This window comes from Palaemon carinicauda, chromosome 41 (assembly GCF_036898095.1).
Source record: "Palaemon carinicauda isolate YSFRI2023 chromosome 41, ASM3689809v2, whole genome shotgun sequence".
NCBI classification, from domain to species: domain Eukaryota; kingdom Metazoa; phylum Arthropoda; class Malacostraca; order Decapoda; family Palaemonidae; genus Palaemon; species Palaemon carinicauda.
The window spans coordinates 7885149-7892058 of NC_090765.1; the positions used below are offsets into that span (position 1 = coordinate 7885149).

The following is a 6910-nucleotide window of genomic DNA, read 5'->3' on the forward strand; positions in this document are numbered from 1 at the left end:
GCATAAGCAGGCCGGTTAACTCGTCCCACGCCTCGACAGGAGAGGTGTCACCCATGGGCTTGCCAGCGAGGTCCAGGACTTTCTGTGCCCTTGCTGAGACAGAGAGGGAGTAGATACCGATGAGTTTCGTTCTCAGGTCGTCGTATGAAACTTGGCCGGCCTGGGCGTCGAGCCATGGGGAAATCTTGTCGAATACCTCTTCAGGTATGGAGGTGAGAACGATGTCAGCCTTGGTGCAGGAGTCGCTGAGTCTAGCGACGCGGAAGAGTACGTCCGCTCTCAGGAAGCGGTGTTGTGTTGAGAAAAGGGCGACAGTTTGACTTTGGGCGTGGAGGCGAGGCCGTTGGGTGCGATGGCCGTGTTGCTTCCTGCATCGTGGCCAGACGACGAGTCGGCGAAGAGGTGAGAAGTTGATATGTGGAAGGTGAGAACGATGTCAGCCTTGGCGCAGGAGTCGCTGAGTCTAGCGACACGGAAGAGTACGTCTGCTCTCAGGAACCAGGAAGCGGTGTTGTGTTGTGTTGAGAAAAGGGCAGCAGTTTGACTTTGGACGTAGAGGCGAGGCTGTTGGGTGCGATGGGCATGTTGCTTCCTGCATCGTGGCCAGACGACGAGTCGGCGAAGAGGTGAGAAGTTGATATGTCGGTTAGGCTCATCCTATTGCCTTACATGCACCGAAGTGTGGGAGAACCAAAGGCAGGCTCACGCCTAAGGTAACGGAGTATAGGGAAGGTAGCACGGCCGTAATAAGTCCGTTAATGGCAAAGCCAAAACCACTGATGCTACTTTCAACTCCGAGGTCACCAGTTGTAAGGACAGTGAGACAAGCATCACCAAGATCAACTGATACTTTATTCAAATGTGCGTGGGAGTATATTACAAGGTGCGGACGGAAAGGTAGGATGGCGCTGGCGCCAAATCAGATTGAATTGCCCGCCAAAATATATGTGTTTTCTTACACTTACAAATATGCAAATTATGAGTTAACAGAAACATTTAATGAAATAATACTTATGTCAAAATGTAGCTCTGATAGAGCAGAATACATATACTGTACATGAGAAACCACAGTGTGGCAAAAGGAGAATTCAAATAAATAAACAGTTTGTTGATTTTCTGGACGACAAAGGGACCGGTGTCCTTACAATATATATAACTGAATGGTGATTAAATAGGTTGCAAAGCACAAAAAGGCGTAGGCCTACCCACTATTTTATTACCATCCATTTGCAGTTGATTGCCATAACTTCCATTTATTTAATTTATTTTTGCTCTCCGAAACACTTCTCAATAAATTGTTGATTAGTAATGGCTGGAAACGAACAATTGAACGGTACCCCTTCAGAAACTGATGAAAAATGGCGTAATCTTGGGTGAAGACGCTCGAGCCGCCGCGATTTTTTAAAACGTGAAACGTGGTCTGGCGGCAACTGCAGCGGCTTGAGGCTTCCCGCGCCTCCTATCTGGCCACCTACATGAGATACCTAAGGTTTCAATTTTCAGCTGGAGCCTCTTGCCGCTAACCTCGCCGCTAGCCGCGCTTTGTCTGGCCGGGCCCTTAGTGGGTCGCCGCTCACTAGGCCTTGATTATTGATAACAAAGAACGAACGAAGTTAACCAACCTAAACGTCATGCAATTTCTCAGCCCATACCTTGGTCGTTTTGACGTTATTTATATATAAATCAGATTAAAAAAAAAAAACATCTTTCTAGTTCTGCTTTCTTTTAACCGGCGTAGTTTTTCGTTATCAGTTTGCCTGGAAAAAATTAAGCAGCATTCTATAATACAGTACTGGGTTCTTAAAGAATGGACAATTGTTGCTAAAGTCTCCGACTTGTGGGCCACCGGAACATGTAGTAGTCCTGTTCGCAGCGTACAGCAGTCTGGGTGGATGTGGGACCGTAGCCCCAACAGTTAATAAAGTTCTCATTGGTTCCGACCAAAGACTATATACTGAAGAAAGATAGGAAGGCTCAAAATAGAATGTTAATACACTAGTTGGCAACTCCAAAGTGAACACAATAGTTTGACGGCTCAGTTTTTAGATGGCGTTGTAGTTATACATCGTTTGTCGTCTGTTTGTTAATATTCAGAATTTGACAGTTGACACAACGAAATCATGGCGCCAACAGTGAATAAGTCACACAGTATGTTTTTGCAATAAACAAAAAGAAACCGATCCTCGCTAGGTGTTTCACAGGTTCCCTAAGGACAAAGAACGGTGAGTACTAACAGTATAATACATGAAATATGTGCTACTCATGAGTAAGCCCCCCTGATAATGAATACAGTATAAGATTCAGTCTAGGCATCCGCAATACATTTTTCTCAAACATTTTTATTTGGTCATAAAGCTATTGAAATAATGTATTCCTCGGGACCTGACATATTTGTCGTTAGGAACATGTTTTGTGGTATGTATTATATTTAACTTTGATTTAACTTATAAGTGTATGAATATTTCAGCATGTTTGCACACCTGGGTAGCATTACAGGAGTATACTGCTTCAACATATTATTTTATTAGTGTTCCTTGTCTACTTATTTTTTTCTATTTCCTAAATAAAGACTAACATTTTACAGTATTTGTAAACTGTATTTGTTTGTATTTGTATTTTCATGAACATTGAAAGTCTGTTTACTGTCTGTGCTTTCTATGTTTGCATACTTGCTTTGTCTTACGTTTGCACGATGCATTCAATTCATGAAGAAATCCTTTTTTTATTTTTTTTTATTGTTTTCTCATATTTATAATTATATTAGAATTTATTTGCATGTAATTCATAATGTAATTTTGGTTTGTTTGTATATTATTATTATTTTTTTTTTACAGTTTTTATATGTGCAATATTGTTTACTGAGTTATTTTGTCTTATTTGTGTATAATTTATTAAAGTTCATTTGCATGTGATCTATCTTGCACTTTTGGGTGGCTTGTATGCTACCTTATTTCTATTTCCAACCACCTTTTGATTATTTTTATGGGTGATACAATTTAGTGAGTTATTTTGTTCCCTTTTTTTGTATATCTATAAATTTATTTTATATTACTAAAGAGTATATATGAGTGCACTATGCCTTTCCGTTTCAATAAATAGAAAATTACAATTATGTTTTGTAAACACTTAATATCTCCATCCTACAGTGACCTACAAACTGTGATTAAATGTATGCCTACACAAATGAACTTGTGGCTAAGTTAAACATATCAGGTATACAGTATGTTTTAATTTATTCGAGTGTGATATTTTATAGAACATTTAAAAATAATTGTTTTATACAATACATAAATTTGCAAGAAAATTAACTGGATTATAAGAGATATAGCTATTAAGTTTCTGATAAAATAGAATGAAAAACTTGAGGATAAGCATTCTTAATCTATATACTGTATGTGCCTATTTGTAAACTTGCAATTTAGTTATCTAAAATCTAAGAATGTCATAAATATAAGAATACAATATACTGACGTAGTAATGCAAATTATGAACAAATATAAGGCAAATTTACAATCAAATGTCATCATATATTCCCGTAAGTATTAACGCTCTGAATGTTTACCGCTCGCTCAATAGATGGAGCCATTCGTTTCGCATGGGAGTATCTGGCATCTTTACTTAGCACACTCATTTGAGTGGTATTAGGCTCAGCCTTCCTATCTTCCTTCAGTATATAGTCTTTGGTAGTAACTGTTTTGCCAGTGGTCCACGTGTAGACGGTAGACCTCATCGCGATACTGTTTGTGAACTCTCTACGTTGTTAGATGGGGCGGGTCGACTCGTAAATCAAGTACCAAACTATCTTCACTCAGCTGATGTTCGTTCTGTAAGCAATCCGTTCCCGACCTATCAAGTCGATCAGTTCGCCTTGTAGTTCTTCCTTCCCATCCCACCATTGTTGTGTAAAATCACCGAAATCTTACTTGCAAGAAGTTGTAACCGTCAATCAACGTTATTCCATATAGGTAAGTGGTAAATGTTTGTCGACCAAGTTATGATGTTAATATTTTCATATTACCCCCTTACGTATACGAAATACGGGAATATTGAGTTGTAAAGTTTGACTGTATTACAGATTCACATTGCTCTAATACAGTACAATAGTACCGTATACCGAATTGTTTTAGAAATATATATATATATATATATATATATATATATATATATATATATATATATATATATATATATATATATAATATATATATAATTATATCTATATCCTACTTTAATGGGGGACCCCCAGTGGGAACTCGGGGTTTTGGGTGGGGAAATTATATATAATCGTAAAACAAACCTTTTCTTCTCTATGCATTACCTTCTTGGAGTATGATAATCAGAGGGAAAGACAAAACAGTATAACTGGATGAACTTTGGAGGCGCCGTTGCAAAGTCTGTCTCATGAAAAAATACTGTAACCAGTGCTGCCAACGTCTGGTGTAGATCAAGTGTTAGCGTAACATGCTAACATAAGCAGTGGTTTTCATCTAACTTTTCTCATTCTACTTGCCGGCTGTAGACGCTCCTGTTCGTTCGTTCGCTTGTACACAGCAGGTTTCGACCTTCTGTGCAAAAACCCCCTCCTCCCTGCACAGACTTTTCCTCCACCAATAGGATTTCTTCTTCTCTAATCGTGAAATGTAACCATTCGTCTCTCTACCAGCTCTATTCAAGTCTATTACTTGATTAGTTGGTTTTATTGTGGTGTATTACAGGGCAATGTAACCTAGGAAAAAAACGGAGCCTTTGTAGGGTGACGGCCAGATCCGTTTTCATTCATAGTAAATGGGAATATTATAAAGTGGTGTGGACTGTGGCCGTCGTTCTAAAACCGAGATCGGGGAAAACAAGAATATTCTGAACTGTGGCCTTCGTTCTAAAAACGATTTTGGCGGGAGAAGCTAACTTAAAAAACCCACCTAACCTATGCTAAAAGCCGTATCCTTACCCAGGGGGGCTTCGCCCCCCTGGACCCCCCCTTACCTACTACGGGAGCGAGAAGATTCGTGGCCAGAGTAAGAACTCGAGCCACAAATTTTCAGGTAATTTAGGGTTTTTGGCAAAAAACAAAAGTGTGCGTTTAAGCACATATTTAAGATCCATAGACCATTTCCAAACGTTTTTATTCTATACAAGATAACAGTCGGAGCGATAATAAGCAAATTAGGACGCTTGGCCGTAGCGCTACAAACTACCCAAAAAAACTACTTTTTCTTATAGAAGAAATTACGCTTTCTTTGAAAATGACACTCGTTCCCGTCGCCAATTAATAGTTTCAGAAATATATATACATCTATATTCGACGATAATGGGGGACCCCCAGTGGGAACTTGGTGTTTTGGGTGGGGAAATCATACTGGGGAAACGATATATAATCGTAAATCAAACCTTTTCTTCTCTATACATTAACTTCTTGAATGTATAAAAAACGGAGGAAAATACAAAACAGTATATCTGGATAAACTTTGGAGGCGCCGTTGCAAAGATTGTCTCATGAAAAAATACAGTAATCAGTGTTGCCAACGTCTGATGTAGATCAAATGTTAGCATTCCATGCTAACATTAGCACCCGTATGTTCGTTCGTTCGTGCATACCAGTTTCGTCCTATGCAGAAACCCCGCCCCCCCTGCGCAGTAGCTTTTCCCCATCCTATTAGTAGTTTTATTATCCTAGTTCTTTTAAAATCATCTCATTTTATATTCCCATACAATATTATTTACCATACATTCCATTTCATCTTCCTATATTGGATTTATTTCTTTTGTTATTTCCTTTTCACTCCCCTGTTTCACATAAATACTTTCTCTGGACATGTTTCCCTATACATTTCATTCATGTTTCCCTCTACACTCCGTTGTTTTTCTGTTAACCAATCATGAGCCGATACATATTCAAAGTTTACACAAGGGGGTTGTCAACTGATATTTCCCTACCCCCTTCCTTTGTCTCTTTAAGTGGTCTGTTCATAGCCCTTCCACCAAATCCTTTTCGATTGTAACCTTTGTCCTAGTAAGGTGACCGTCATTTCAAGTGAGGTTTATTTTTTCGTATTTTGCGATGGATGAGTTATAGACACTTGTATCGGCTTCAGTATTCCTTACCTAAAAGCATTTGCTAAATTCCATGGTGATTTTTATGATTCTTCAGCCAATGTTGATAATTTCCTGAAAGCACACAACGTAATTCCTCAACTCTTACAGTGCCCCAAGTGCCGTTTCCCTCCTATCTTACAGGAAAGACATTCACGTGTTTTATTGTAATACCGAAACCATCATTCTTAAAAACCAAAAAGAAACTTTGTGGTTATACCGTTGCTTCTTATAAAGGTACATTTTTGGGAAAAAGTCGTCTACCCCCATGGAAGATGATAATATTTGCAAAAAGGTAAGTCATTCCTCAATAGTCTTTATATGTGTTTTGTGACCGGGGAACTCCTAGGTTAGGTTAGGTGGGTTTGTTAGGTTCTGTGCCCTTTTTGTACTTTTTATGTATTGTGTAAAACTTGTATAGAAAAATTATTTAAAATACGTATGCAAATATCTAACATTGCTATCGTTAGTAATGTCATCGTACCGTTGGTAACTCTGTGTACCATTCGTCCTCGTTGGTAACACTGTATCATTAGTAACATTGCTGATGTTATCGTTCGCAGCTCATCCATAAGGGAAGTGTCACCGTTGAACTAGTGTTTATATTTAAATATTTTAACCCATCATATATGACAACAGTGTTTATATTTAACCATTTTAACAGAAAATATGTTTTCCTGTAGGAAATTTCGTGATTTAACTGGTTTTCACCTTCATTTCATCCGTAATAACATCAACCAATTCAACTTAAAGTTATCCGAATTGGTTGATCTGTTTATTTGTGGTTGAAATGAAGGTCAAATTCGGTTAAATCACGTTA

At 38.5% G+C, this 6910-nt stretch overlaps 1 protein-coding gene across 1 annotated transcript in view; it reads left to right on the top strand.

Moving 5' to 3' along the window:
- Positions 1-3666: 3666 nt before the first annotated feature.
- Positions 3667-6910, top strand: part of LOC137632600 (uncharacterized) — a 252824-nt gene continuing 249580 nt past the window's right edge. Inside the window, exon 1 of the mRNA XM_068364638.1 lies at positions 3667-3965. The gene's annotated coding sequence lies outside the window, so the exon portion shown is untranslated. The remainder of the gene's footprint in view (positions 3966-6910) is intronic.